Here is a 14948-nt window from a genome sequence, read left to right on the forward strand (position 1 = left end):
ACAATTTCCGAACTCCTACAGTAAACACAAGGACTCAAAGAATGGATGAGAAATGGATAGAAATGAAGGGGACTTAGTGGAAGAAGACGTGAAGGGATACGGAGGGGAGGAAAGAATGGAAAGCAGGAGGAGATGGAGGGAGGGATGGAGGGAGGGAAATGGAAGGGAGGCAGACAGGGAAGAAAGGGAGGGAGGAAGCAAGGAAGGAGAACCATGAATGGAAAGATATATGGAGAATTGATGGAGGGAGAGAGGGCCAGATAGATACACTCACAGACAGATAAGGATATGGACTAGTGATGGTAATGATGGATGGAGTAAGAGGATGAGTAAACGAGGAGGAACTGAGTACAGATACAGGAGAATGATCAATTAAGTGATTAAATAGATAAATAAGAAAGTAAGTGATTAAGAGGATGAATGAATGAATGAATGAATGAATGAATGAATGAATGAATGAATAAAACTGTGTTCTCTGCTTGCTAGAGTTCTCTGTCCTCCTGGACTCCAGGTGGAGCAAGCATCCTGTCACTCTGTAGGCGCACCCATCCCTGGTGTCTGGTATGTGGTATGTGGTATGTGCTGGCCTGCCTGCAGTGGTAATCCTATCCACCCAGCTGACCAAGAAACCCCTTGTCCTTGGTGTTTCTCTTGGTGAGTCTGTGCTTACCAAGCTCCACCCTGCTCCTTGATTATGAAGCCCCTGCTCACACAATTGCATCCACAACCCAGTCAGGCAGACACAGTCAGGCCCATGATGTAATGAATGTATATAATGTATGTATGTCCTCATTCATCATCATCAGAGCTGGACTTGAGTCCAGTCCATCTTCCTGCTACGAGGGCTGCCACACCCCCTCTATTGAGTTGGTCCCTACACCATCCACCATGGATATCCTTGAATAAAATCCTCCTTGTTATCTTTTAACTCCACTTGGGCTGAGTTTAGTTGAGAGCCCTCGACGTTTATGGTTTATCACATTTGCTTTCATTGTGGTTATTATTCTAAACTTTCCCTGGAGCTTTGGGAAGAGTGGGTAGCCAAATATTACAGGCCATTTTAATTTCTAGTTTTATTTTATACATACAAGTATTTTGCCTGGATGTATTTGTGTGCACCACATTCATGCCTGACCCATGGAGGTCAGAAGAGGGCATTGGAGCCCCTGGAACTGGAGCTACAGATATTTGTAAACCGCCATGTGGGTGCTGGGAACTGAGCCAGGTCCTCTGCAAAAGTAACAATTGCTCTTTACCCCCTGACCATCTGTAGAGTCCTATTGTGATCCTGTCTTTACTTTCATACTCAGATTTTTTAAGTGGAGAAATAATGGAATGGGTGGAGGGGAGCATTGTTTTGTACTTAGTGAAAACTCAAACCCAAAGTCAGTCATCCAAGCTCACGGTCCTTGGGTGCACTTGAGAGCTCTCTACGCCTTGTTTCCTTTTCTTTGAAAATAGGAAAATTGCTTATTCATTTGTAGCCAAAAATAAGACAGCATTGAAAAGCAGGGTATATCAACAATAACAACAAACGCCAAAGATTTTTATCTTAATGCTAATAACCACCCATTTATAGTCAGGGCACTACTAAGTTCCTGCCTTAAACCCAGAGTTTTTTAGATTCTTAAACCTACCCTGGATGGTGGCAGAACTCCCCCGTGTGTATTGATACAGGTGGCCACAAGGGGGCGCGCCCAGATCAGACACTGCTGACTGCAGCCACCTGGCTTGTTGCTGCCCCCTGCGGTGGATGCATCCTTGCTGCGGATCCGTCTGGTAGAGCTTAGTACTCCTGCCCCAGGGTGATGCTCCTCAAGTTTGGAAGCAGCTGTGGAGGAGGGAGCAAAGGAGCAGGATTACTTTTGAGACTTATCAAGATCTCTACAAAACACACTGGGTTTCTGGAGAGGACGCGGAAAGTAAATCCAGGGCCTACTGTGTGCCCGGACTTTATGTAACTCAACTCCTCTCTGTACACACAGGATTTGTGGGGAAGGGAGCCGTCTAGGAAGGGAAGGAGCCTACGGGCTGGGTAGTAGCATGACCACCAGTCCAGCTTTCTTGGCAGTGAAAAACAAGAAACGTGGTCTCAGCGGCGGCCCAGCTCCAGCCAGGTTCCGGGCAGGGCTCAGAGATTGGTCTGTGGCCTGGGACTGAGGTTGAGGTTTCTGGAGAGGACAGCAGCCCGATGAGCACCGTGTCTCAACGTGGGAAGTGGCAGTGTCCCTGCCAGGAACTGGCACTACGATGGTAAGGATTGCTTCCGATTTTTTAGGGCAGAAATTATCCTCCCAGGTGGAGAGCCTTAGGATGCTCTGGGAACTATCCTCTGTTCAAGGATCCCCTCAGGGCTTCGGTGACTGTCCCAACTCTTTCATTCTTATATGGGTGTCTCCTCAGACCGCTTGCTCCAAAGCAAAGTCTCCAGTGTGTAACTTTTGGAGGTGGATATGGCAAGATGGGACTGTGCTGGCTGTGCCTGTCCCCTGTGCCTGCCCCTGTGCCTCCCCCTGTGCCTGCCCCCTGTACCTGCCCCCTGTGCCTGCCCCTGTGCCTGCCCCCTGTACCTGCCCCCTGTGCCTGCCCCTGTACCTGCCCCCTGTACCTGCCCCCTGTGCTTGCCCCCTGTACCTGCCCCCTGTGCCTGCCCCTGTGCCTGCCCCCTGTACCTGCCCCCTGTGCCTGCCCCCTGTACCTGCCCCCTGTACCTGCCCCCTGTACCTGCCCCCTGTGCCTGCCCCCTGTGCCTGCCCCTGTGCCTGCCCCCTGTACCTGCCCCCTGTGCCTGCCCCTGTACCTGCCCCCTGTGCCTGCCCCCTGTACCTGCCCCTGTACCTGTCCCCTGTACCTGCCCCCTGTGCCTTACCCATGTACCTGCCCCTGTACCTGCCCCCTGTGCCTTACCCCTGTACCTGCCCCTGTACCTGCCCCCTGTGCCTGCCCCTGTACCTGCCCCCTGTGCCTGCCCCCTGTACCTGCCCCCTGTACCTGCCCCCTGTGCCTGCCCCCTGTACCTGCCCCCTGTACCTGCCCCCTGTGCCTGCCCCCTGTGCCTTACCCATGTACCTGCCCCTGTACCTGCCCCCTGTGCCTTACCCATGTACCTGCCCCTGTACCTGCCCCCTGTGCCTTACCCCTGTACCTGCCCCTGTACCTGCCCCCTGTACCTGCCCCCTGTGCCTGCCCCCTGTACCTGCCCCTGTACCTGTTCCCTGTATCTGCCCCCTGTGCCTGCCCCTGTACCTGTCCCCTGTGCCTGCCCCCTGTACCTGCCCTCTGTACCTGCCCCCTGTGCCTTACCCCTGTACCTGCCCCCTGTGCCTTACCCCTGTACCTGCCCCTTGTGCCTGCCCCCTGTGTTCTCTTCCCATTCTGCTGAGTCCCACCATTTCCATGTCTTTAAAGTCCCCACCCAGGCTGGCGTGCTGTGAGCCTAAGGGACAAACAGAAACTTTGTTACCTCCAACCCCAGCTTAGCCCTGAGTGTGATCAGAGATGCCATGAAACAAAGATAATGTGTAAGTACTTGTTATTTAATTAATGTTCAGTGCACTGGGATTGCTTTTTTAAGAAAGGAAATCCTACTTGCCCTTAAGCCTTTCAGTTGAATTTACGAAACTCATTCTGCTTCTGTGCAGTCACTTTCAAGGGACTTTTGATTAATAGTCAGCTCCATTAAAAAAAAATCCATCTCCTCTGCAAATGTGGTTAATTACATTATCTTCAAGATTTAACACAGGACTTACTAATTTAATGTATTCGATTTCACTTTTAAAACACTTTCCTTGCTGGACCTCACAAGCAAAACTTTCCAAAGTTTAAGCACTTTGGAAAATCTAATTTGAGACTTGAACTGTAGTGAATCCTGAGACCTCTTGCATGTCACACTAGTGTTCACAGGCTTAATAGAAGAAGTCATATGGGCCTCAACAGAAAAACCACAAGTCTAAAATCAATTACAAGTTCCAAATTAGAGTTACAAGGCTAATGTGTTCATTCTCTACGCAAAGATTCTTTGTTGTTATATTTTACCTAGCAAATACCTAAGTGTGCAAGGTTAAAAGGCATTTGCTCAAGTAAGTGAAAAGTTCTCCATCCCGAGGGAATTAGAGTTACCACCTCCTCTAGGACATTAGGTCATCTCCGGGGCAAAAGTTCCAGGTGCAACAAAACAAATATCCGTGCCTGCCTGACCGCTTGGTTACATGAAACAAAGGTAATATTTCCCAGCATCCCTTGTAACAAAGTGACTACATGACCAAGACCTGGCCAGTGAGAGATAAGCAGAAACATGATGTGACCGTGTCTAGAGTGCCTCCTGAGAAAATGGCTGCGGTGGGTGCCCCACCCACTCTATTTAGCCACTCCTCCGTCTTGCCCCAGCCCGTAGGTGCAATGGTTGGACCTTTGCCACTGTCGTAGTCCTAGAAGACCAAGTGCGATGTGAGGAATCAGGATCCTGGGTTCTGGTGGTTTCAGAGAAGAGTTGAGGTTAATTAGTAAGATTGCCCATCTAAACTTCCTGGTAATGTGGTCTGGACCTAGTCTCACCTCTTCCCCTCAGTGGACTTGCCCCTGTGACTTGCTTTGATCAACTGCTTGTGACAAAATTGGCACTGGGTGTTGTCTAAGGCAGCATTTACATTTGCTTGCTTGCAGCGATGACCTGAGGTGCAGTGTTCCATTCAAAGCTGCTCTAACCTGCTGGAAGATGAGGCACTCTGGCCAGAGCATCTGCTGTTAGGAGCTGGGGGAAACCCTGTAGAGTCTCCCAGCTCTGCAGCCCCCCACCCCATTTCTGCCCAGGTAAAACCATCCGAGAGGTGCTCCCCAGTGTACATAATTGTTTTCAGCCATGGAGTTTTATGGTGGTTGGTTTGTTTATGCAGCAAAAGCTACACAGAATGCAGCCGTAAGCTGCCCAGGTCTCACTTTTCCACAAGTGTTAAGCCATTTTTGTTTGGGTTTGGATCCATCGGATCCTGATGCACCTGTGGGCCGAGCTGAGCTGTGTCAATGTGCAGGGTGTTCTCTCTCGCTGCCAACAGACATGCAGAGCCTTTTCTAATTGGTTGCCATGTCAACAAAGGACTCCATTTTCTCAGAAGAGGTGGATCTTGTGGACAATTGGGTTCTGGCCATCTCATTAACTCTTCTAATCTGAGACTACAGTAGCCCTCCCCAGTCCCTGCCTTGCCCTCCCTCCACCCACATAGGAGGTCACCGCTGGCTTCCTCCACTAATTTCCTTATTGCCTAATTGAATTCTGAAACTAATTTTGTCCTTGTTGTCTGCCCAGGCTCTGACTCTGATAGATATGACAGACATCTTGAATTCCACATCTCTCCTTTCTATGTTCTATTAGTCTCAAAGTCAAGTCAGATTGGGGGTGCGAGCATCCTCCTGCTCTGAGCCTCCATTTCCTTTTCTTGCAGATGGAACCTGGATTCTGACATGGTGAGGTTGTTGGGACATGACTCAGATTTTCTACACAGACACTGTGATGTGCTTAGCTTCCCCGATTAAAGACCAGGCAGCTTCCCAGAGTCTGGGCCGTAATATCCCAGTAGCTTAATGCCAGTGAGTCAATGTGATCCTCAGCTCATCACCACCATGCACCCATGCTGGCCTGGGCACTCCCCACTCACATCACCATACACCCATGCTGGCCTGGGCACTCCCCACTCAGTCCACCATGCACCCATGCTGACCTGGACACTCCCCACTCACATCACCATGCACCCATGCTGGCCTGGGCACTCCCCACTGGCAGATCATGCCACACCCGTACTGGCCCAGTACTCCCCACTAAGGCCTGCCCTTACTGTCCTCCCTTCGCTCTACTGTGGCTGGCTCCTTTGCTGTCCTTCAGGTCTTATGCTAAAGGTTGTCTCCCTTGAGAGAGCTCCCTGACCATAGATAAAACTAGCTCGTTCTGTCGCGCATCCAAAGTAATAACGGGGATTGGAGAGATGGCTCAGGGGTTGAAAGCACTTACTGCTCCTATAGAGAACCTAGGTTGGGTTACACCTGCATGGCAGCTCACAACTGCCTGTAACTCCATACCTCTTCTGGCCTCCAGGGTTATATGAGGCGGTGCGCACAAGTTCATGCAGGCTCACACATACACGTAATTAAAAAAAAAATCTTTTAAAAATAACGTACTATAGTAACAACTTTAATAATAATTAAAGCTCTTAGTTTTAAATGTATGTTCCCTCAGAAACCAAGATGCCCTTCAGTGTACACGTGGAGTAACTGGAGAACCCCCACTGTGAGGCTTGATCTCGCTTATCAGCTCCACTGGATCTAGAGTGAACCAAGCTGGGCGCTGGGCACACCTGTAAGGGGTTTTCTTGACCCAGGTATGTGAAGTGGGGAGACCCACCCTAAACGTGGAGCTTTGCTCTTCGCCCGCCTGTCTTCCCGATGCCTTCCCACCGTGCTGGCACGCTCGTGGACCCGGTTTGAGTCTGGCTGTAGGCTCATGCACCCTGTTGCTCCTGCTGCTCTCGCTTGCTGACATCAGGACCGTTCCTTCCACCTTCCAACGCGGACCGAAGGCCAGTGGCTCTCCAGGGATCCCCAGGCCATCAGTGCTAGACTGGAGGTGCTGGGGCAACCAGCTTTGTGGGCTGAACAACGACCAGGTCCTCAGCCTCGCCAGTGTGAAGGCAGCCACTGCTGGACTACCCAGACTGTATTGTGTAAGCCAACCTCACACACACACACACACACACACACACACACACACACACACACACACCTTTTATTATGTAATTTTTTTCCTCTGCTCTGTTCCTCTAGAGAAGCCCAACTGACACATCTACTTAACAAGATATTACCCACTGACCCGAAGACATGAACCAGGAAGCTGAAGACGGACATAAAGAAACCTTGAGTGCCCATCACTAGGCCAAAGAAGCCCCTGCAGAGGCTGTAGGCTGCACCATTTCAGCCATATCATATTCTGGAAAAGACAGCTATGGAGACTGTAAAAGAACCAGCTGATATTAAAACTGGGGAGGAAGAATGGACAGGTAGAGCCTGTTCTGTATTCTACTGCAAGGTGGGTGCACGGCATTCTGCCTTTGTCTCACCCTCCTTTCCTTCTGTTTTTGTTTTGTTTTGTTTTGGGGACAGGGACTAACTATGTAGGCTACCTAGAACTCACTCTGCAGCCCAGACTGGCCTGAGACTCAGCAATCCACTTGCTTCTGCCTCCTAAGTTGTGTGCCACCAAGCCCAGTCTCTCTCTCTCTCTCTCTCTCTCTCTCTCTCTCTCTCTCTCTCTCTCTCTCTCTCTCTCTCTCTGTGTGTGTGTGTGTGTGTGTGTGTGTATGTAACATGCAGGTGTGTGTACATGAAAAACAGAAGGGGACATCCTGCTCTGTCACTTTCCTTATTATCACTTTGAAACAAGGTTTCTCGTGGAACTCAGAGCTGCCAGTAAGCTCCACGGATACTCCCATCTCTGCCTCCCAGCACTGGGGTTACAAGCGGGTGCACAGCCATGCCCTGCTTTTCACACAGGTGCTAGGATCAGAGCTCAGGTCCTCAGGCCTGTGCAGCAATCACCCTTAACCCCTGAGTCATCTCCCTTGCCCTGTCTTAGCTCCTTAAATGTGAGCTCCAGGGCAACAGTGAATGAATGACAGCAACTCCGTTGACAGCCCGGGGCATGGCATCCTGCAGCATCCACAACACGGCCAGAAGAAGCGTGGCCCTAGCAATGCCAGGTTTTAAACCCTTGATGTACTATTACTCTGGTGCGCAGTATCGCTCTGGTTCAGCACTCTGGCCATGTCACTTCTTAGATGAGACCTTTTGCTTCCTTTCTTTATTTCTGCAATGAGGTGTAGTAGGCTTTCTTTTGGGCCACCAACCAGCTCCCAAATCATGACACAGAGACTTATGATCAATTATGAACACTTGGCCTTATCTTATTGCTTGTCTCACCAGCTCTTATAACTTAATTTAACCTGTTTCTCTTCATCCACGTTTTGTCTCGAGGCTTTTTACCTTTAATCATTCTGTATGTCCTACTCCGTGTCTGGCTGGCAAGCGGCTGCCTGGCTGGTGAGCCCCAGGCATCTCCTCCTGTTTCTCCCTCATTCTCTCCTCTCAAGCCCAGATTCCTCCTCCTATTCTCTCTGCCCACCAGCCCCGCCTATCCCTCTACTGCCTAGCTATTGGCCATTCAGCTTTTTATTAGACCAATCGGATGCCTTAGGCAGGCAAAATACCATATCTTTACAAAATTAAACAAATGCAGCATAAACAAATGTAACACATCTTTACATCATTAAACAAATGCAGCATTAACAAATGCAACACATCTCTGTCTAGTTAAAGTAATATTCCACAACAATGAGGCCCACTTGACACAACATAACCTAGAGGGCTTCTGTGATCAAGCTTTTCCTGTCACTCAAATGTCTCTGTTCCACACCAATTATCTGCTCCTCCTCAGGCCTTGGTTTGGAAGTCACTCCCTCAAAGGGCTCCCACAGGCCAGGCCTGGGCTGTCTCTACCCAAAGCTCCTCTCTCACCTCCACCCCAGCAGAATAACTCTTCATGCATTTGCTACTGGCATTTGCTCTAAGGAATCTCCCCTGCTGTACCACACAGTCCTGAGTGAAGGGATCATGCCTTCATTGACCCCTACTGTGCCTTTGCCCAGGGAAGGGATCAGTGAAAACTCATTGTCTCAACCACGACTGTTTAATTTCACATGAACACTCTTGATGCTTTTGGGAGGTTTTCAGATACTTTTAAATGGGGAAAAAGCATTGTAACCTGCAAAATCAGAAAAGAAACTGAAGAGCAATAGTCCCTAATGCATTGAAATCTGATTTGATTTGCAAAAATTTGATGTATATACTTGACAGTGATGAATCTTTTATATAAAGCAGTTCAGGGACCAATTCAGATAATTTTCTTCCTAAAAGCTCAAACCATGAGGTTATATTTTTCAGGCTAAGAAGGGTGGGGAGGTGGGAGCTTCCTGCACCTTCTGCAAGCTAATTTCTCAAGTGCAATTGATTTTTGCAAACTGGCTTGCCAGCCTCCACCTGAGGCATTCCCAGAGCTACCCCTTGCCTGCAGAGAATTTGAACCACCCAGGAGCCACAAGTCCCATTTCCCCTTGCTGCCTGTTTTGGAGAAAGCATTGTGATTGAGGCTTTGATCTTAATGAAGAAAAGTTCCTGGGTTACTTCTGGAACCTTCCATCATCCTTTTTTTTAGGGGGATGCCAATTGACCCGCCCAGATTTCATCCTTCCAGAGGCTTCCATTCCCTATAGGTCATAAGGCAAGGGTCTTTTCTAAGGTCCATCAGTTGAGCAACAGTATTATAACTATCCGGAGCAGGACACTTGGAGGCTGAAGTAGGCAGCAGGGTAAGTCAGAACAGTGTGGAAGCCCAGTACCATCTGGTCCCATCTGCTCCTGCTCCATTTCCACCCTCTGCCCTCCCTCGTTCCCTCCTCCTTACTCCTCTACCTCAAATAACCACACTCTTAGCTTTTGAACTTGCTGTTCTCTGTGCCTGGAACGTACACACATTCACACAACTCACACACACACACACACACACACACACACACACACACACACATGCACACTTTACTAATCTCTGGTCTTCTGTCACCCTTCAGAGAGGTCCTGTGACCTCTCTAAGTGGCTACCCTCCCTTCATTGCTCATCCCCGACCTCCCTTTCTCTTCCTCCTCAGGACTCACCCCACCTAACCCACTCCTGACAGATCCATTTACTCTTTTAGAGATAGTTTAGCTCCCCCCTTGAAAAGTGAACCCCGTGGAACAGGACTTTGCTTAAGCACCAATGAATCCCTTGCTCCTTGCCTGGCACTATGTATGCAGTAGCTGCTCATTAATGTTCCTCAAAAATGAGATGAATTCAGATAGGGAAGACACTGCCCCTGATTATGCAACAGCTTCCAGCCAGATGGTGACCCTGTGTGTCTGTGAACTCCCTCAGCTCATAGGGTAGAGATCATCGACTCCATTCTTACACGAGGAACTGAGACTCAGTGACTTTGGTCAGAATTTATTGACTGAGGCAGATCATCATGCGCTGGAAGCTTGAAATGTTAGCAGCAGTGTTTAACAGAAGAGAAAAACAAAGAGGTCCAGTCCCCTGCCACAGCTGCTGTTCAGTTAGAGCAATACTCAGGCCCATGGGCCTGGACTCTCTGTCCAGTACTCCTTCCCAAAGTCCCAATATTTCACATATCCTGTCAGTAATCAGAAAGCTCCCCTGGCTTCTCAGACCTCAGGGCAGCTCCTGCAGGGGCCTGGCGGGGGACCAGAGGTGTTGGAAAGCAAAATAGGAACATGCTTTCAGAAGACAAACTTCCTGTCAGAGGTGTGGAAGGACTCCTGAGAACAAAGAATGATGGACTCAACTGAAATTAGACAGAAACAGGACAAACGGTGTGTGAGTGCGGCATGGGTGCCCGTTTACCCGTTGGGTGAGTAATTAGAAATCTCTGTTATAAATCTCCGCACTCCTGTGCAGTGTTCAGGATGCCGACTTGACATCTATTAGGGAAGAATTGTTCCCGTGACTGGTGTGGGGATTTTTGTTGTCTTCACTTTGGAGCCTTTAATTAATGGATAAGCCCCATCACTAGGCTGGTTCCTGTGAGGGGCTTGGAGGGGGTGTGGGGTGGAGGGGCCATCCAAAGCAGAGAATGGTAATGACTGTCATGATCATTATGACCAAACTTCCTGTCTGGTGACTGGGTTGGATGTTGTCTGGAAACCGCTTGCTTATTAGTAATGGGCTCTCTAAAGGTTACTAGGGTGTTGGCACGCCGGTAGCCAGTGCCTGTCTGCTCTGTGACCATTGCGCAGCGGTCTCGGGCAGGGACAGAGGCTCTGGAATCTGGAAGGGCTGGGATATTCTCTGTCTCCACAAATAGCTCATTAAAAAGGATCTTGTTAAGTCCTCTAGGGTGTGGAAATGTTTTCTCCTGGGGACCAAACAGAAGCAACTGCCGTTATATGCATAATGTAAGTATCCACACTTGAGGGGACTTCAGAGCACGTAGGTCACAACTCCGGAAGAATTACTTAATGCCGCTCTTTAACACAAACAGCAGAATGTTGTTCCTTCAACGGGCATGTGCTTCACTCAAGTGGTATCAGGCACCCCAGAGTCACCATTAGAAAACTAGGTTCTGCCGAATGGTGGCCCATGCCTTTAATCCCAGCATTCGGGAGGCAGAGCCAGGTGGATCTCTGTGAGCAAGATCCAGGACAGGCACTTAAAACTACACAGAGAAACCCTGTCTCGAAAAACCAAAAAAAAAAAAAAAAAAAGGAAAATTGAGTTCTGAAGAGGTCCAGTCTCACTGCCGTGGCTGCTGTGCAGTACCGGAACAATACTCGGGCCTGAGGGCCTGGACTATTGGAGCACAGCAGTATGTGGTACACAGTGCCAAAGGCAAGCTAGGTGTATTGTGACTTACTGGATACTCCTGAATTTTTGCCTCTGACCAGTAAAGTCAGTATTCTCCTCTCAAGAGATTGGAAATCTGAGCCCAAATACTCTGTGCCCCTAGAACCACGTTGTCTACCCCTCATAAGCATGCCTCTTGGTGACCACATAAGTAACCTAGAAAAGGGAAGCCAGAACACTAGGATTGTGAAATCCATAATGTATAGGAAAAAAATGAAGAGCTAAAGAAATCATAAAGTGGTGCGAGAGTGATGACTAGTGTCAAACACACGGCTGTGCATATTGCAATACTATCTTATAATTACTTAGCTCCAACTGAGAGCCATCATGGAGAGCCAGCTGTCTGCAGTCTCTTGTAGATTTCCCACAGCATCTGTTTGCCAACATCTCCTGTCCCCACCAATCCCTCCACTCACTAGAGAGTGATTCACTGCTGTTGTGGCCTGGCACTTTCCTGACTTACTGGGAATCATGCTCCAGTCCCCGCCCCCCACTTGGTCCTGCCCCTTCCTGTCCCATTACTTTGCATGAGGTTGAACCCATCCTGCCTCTATGATGTTCATGTTGTGACCAACCCGATCACCATACAAACACCTATCTGTGATGAGTGGAATTAGCTCATTATTGATCATAAGACCCAAATGTTGCCCAAGTGGTATAATAGAGCATTGGCTAGGACTATTATGAAAATAGTACATAAAACAGAAACCTGCGTATTGAGGACTGAAACTTTTGGAAGCCACTGGAAAGTACATGGCACTTACTGATAGACAAATGCTGAAGTCCTTAGAGTCCCTTGTTCCAGTTCTATCTGAAGCAAAACCTTACTGGTATTTGCATTATATAAGCCAACAAATTGTCTGCCTTTACCCATCTGAGGTAGTCATAAGCCATTTGTTTGAAAGTGGCAGAAAAGTCTTCCCTAGAGACTAGTCCAGGTTGACAGCAGGATCAGAATCCAGTGGGTAAAAGTGATAGAGATGACACTTTGACCCCAAAAAAGTGTAGGACAATGTTATGAAGTGTCAGTCTATAAACATGTTCAGGCAGATTCAAGTGTCTGCTTTGGACCTGGGTGTGGCTGGATAAAATGGATTCAAAGCTTAGGTTCCTTCCAACTTCCCTTTCCTGTGACTACCAAGAAAGAAATATCCCAAAGAGAAGGATTTTCTGAACATACCTACTGTCCTTTACCTCTGTATCCCAATTTTTCTCTTTACGGCAATGGCCACTATTTTTTAACTTTAGATTCATATTTTTCCTTACTTGCCAATCCTCTAACCTGCTGAGGAGGAAAAAGGAATATATATCCTAAACATTCAGTATTACATGCACCTAATGTAGTCTAACTGCTGCCATGCACTTTTACAGCTTAATATTTTCAGCCTGGGAGCTGTGGGGCTCGGGAGAGACAGATTGAGTCAGATTTTCCTGAGTTCTTCTCTATGTGCTCAGGCTTATTTAGGTTGAATCCCCTTTCTCTTTTCTTGGGAAAATCAAATGCCTGTAAATCTGTCTTAAGAAATGGTTGACACAGCTGTCCAGTGAGACAACCAAACCCTGTTTCCTAAAGCAAGAACTTCTTAATGGCTCCCAGCAACGCCCATGTTTCATGTCAATGACCATGTTGTCCAAGACATACTTGGACTACAGTAGACACTTCTTGTCAGTGGTCATGGGACCCAGAGGGCACCCTTAGATGGTCGGAGAGTTCAACACTGTTGTTCAGACTATAAAAGCTGTAAGAAACTACATGACGGGACCAGGCTTTTACGAAGCGCTGGCTTGGGTACCTTGCCTGCTAGCAAAATCATGAATAAAGCTGAGCTCTTTGAGTGCAGTTTTGAAAGTTGGATTTCTATAACACTGTAACAGAGAATGTGTCCATTCTGCAATAAGTCTTCCAAACACAGTAGGCCATCAATTAGTACTTCATTAAATGAGTACTGTCACATCCCTGGCCCTGTGCTTTTTATGAAGTCACTCCAAAAGCAAGTGCTCCAATGGAACGCACATCTACTGCCACTGAGTCCCTGTGACACAGCCTATTTAAAGACACCTCATCTGCACCATTCAGTTAAGGCATCAGTTTAGCAGAGGGCAGTATATGTTCGCCACTAGCACATTCATTCTTGCTAGGAACATCTCTGTGACCTGTCCCCGTTTCCCAGCGCAGGAAGAGGCCCCTGAGGGTGCAGTACCTCCCTCTGTCCTTGATGTTCTGTTGCTGAATGCCCAACTTTGCTATTGTTCCTTAAGACCACACAGGGAAGGAAACTCTCATTTATTGAACCTACTAAGTGCTGGGAACTTTATATGTATGATCTCATCTGACCCTCTCAGCCACATTGTAAACAAGGCCCTATTAGTCTTTATTTTATGTAAACAAGAAGTGTTGTTGGATATTTGATGGCACTGTGAAACTCCTAGACTGTGTTAATAAAACTAACTTCAGATCAGGAGGCAGAGCCCGTAACTAGTTGACAAGAATTAGCCATAGAGAATATGGGGGACCCAGTAATATGGGTAGAGAGATGCAGGAAGGAGTAAGGTGGGACTTAGAGATTCTCAGTCTTTTTGGTTTGGACCAGTGTGGAGAGGTGCTCTCTCTCTCTCTCTCTCTCTCTCTCTCTCTCTCTCTCTCTCGCCAAAAAGGAAGTTCAGCTGGTTGTTTCTCAGCTTCTCTGATCTTGCAGGTTTTCACCCCGACATCTGACTCCTGAGTCTATTGATAAATAGAACAACTTCAATAAAAACTACATTTGGTGGCCGTGGCTGAGCCAGTGCTGGCTGGATCAGAAATCCTGCCAGGCTGCAATCTGGGTGGCTGGGTGCTGACTGCAGGCCACAGGGCACACACTGTAGTAGGACAGGCCCATAAGGTCGAGGAAATTGGCTCAGATCAGTAGCTAAGGCATGCACATAACGCACTCCTTAAGAGCCAACCTGGAGTCTGCCTGAGGGCCTAGCAACAGGAGTTGTCAGAGTTCCTAGTCAATGTCAGAGTTCCTGATCTTGCAGAGTCTGCCTGAAGGCCTAGCAATAGTCACTGTCAGAGTTCCTGATTGTGCCCAGCCAATGAGGGACGACCACACAGACTGGGCCCTGGGAGGAGGGTATATAAGGCCTTCCCTGTTATTAAATAAATGAGTTTGTTATTTGCTTTCAATGGACTCCCAGTGTCTGTGTTGTTGACACTGCACCTTCTCACCCCCCCCCCCCCTTGAGGGAGCCATTAGAATCCAAGCAACAACAAATGATAGTTAAAATATCATTAGATTCAGGTGAGGCTGCTAAGCAGATAGAAAAACAAGAAGTAAGGCCCAGAAAGGTCAATGACTTACCCAAAGTCACACAGACTCAATTTACAGATTTGAGTCTGTGGTACCCTCACTTTCTTGTTTTCTTTTATTCCACATTTTGTTTTATAATGTGACTATAGGAGCTGGAGTAAT

Source organism: Peromyscus californicus, unplaced genomic scaffold (assembly GCF_007827085.1).
Source record: "Peromyscus californicus insignis strain IS unplaced genomic scaffold, ASM782708v3 Scaffold_7__1_contigs__length_154581171, whole genome shotgun sequence".
Lineage (NCBI taxonomy): Eukaryota > Metazoa > Chordata > Mammalia > Rodentia > Cricetidae > Peromyscus > Peromyscus californicus.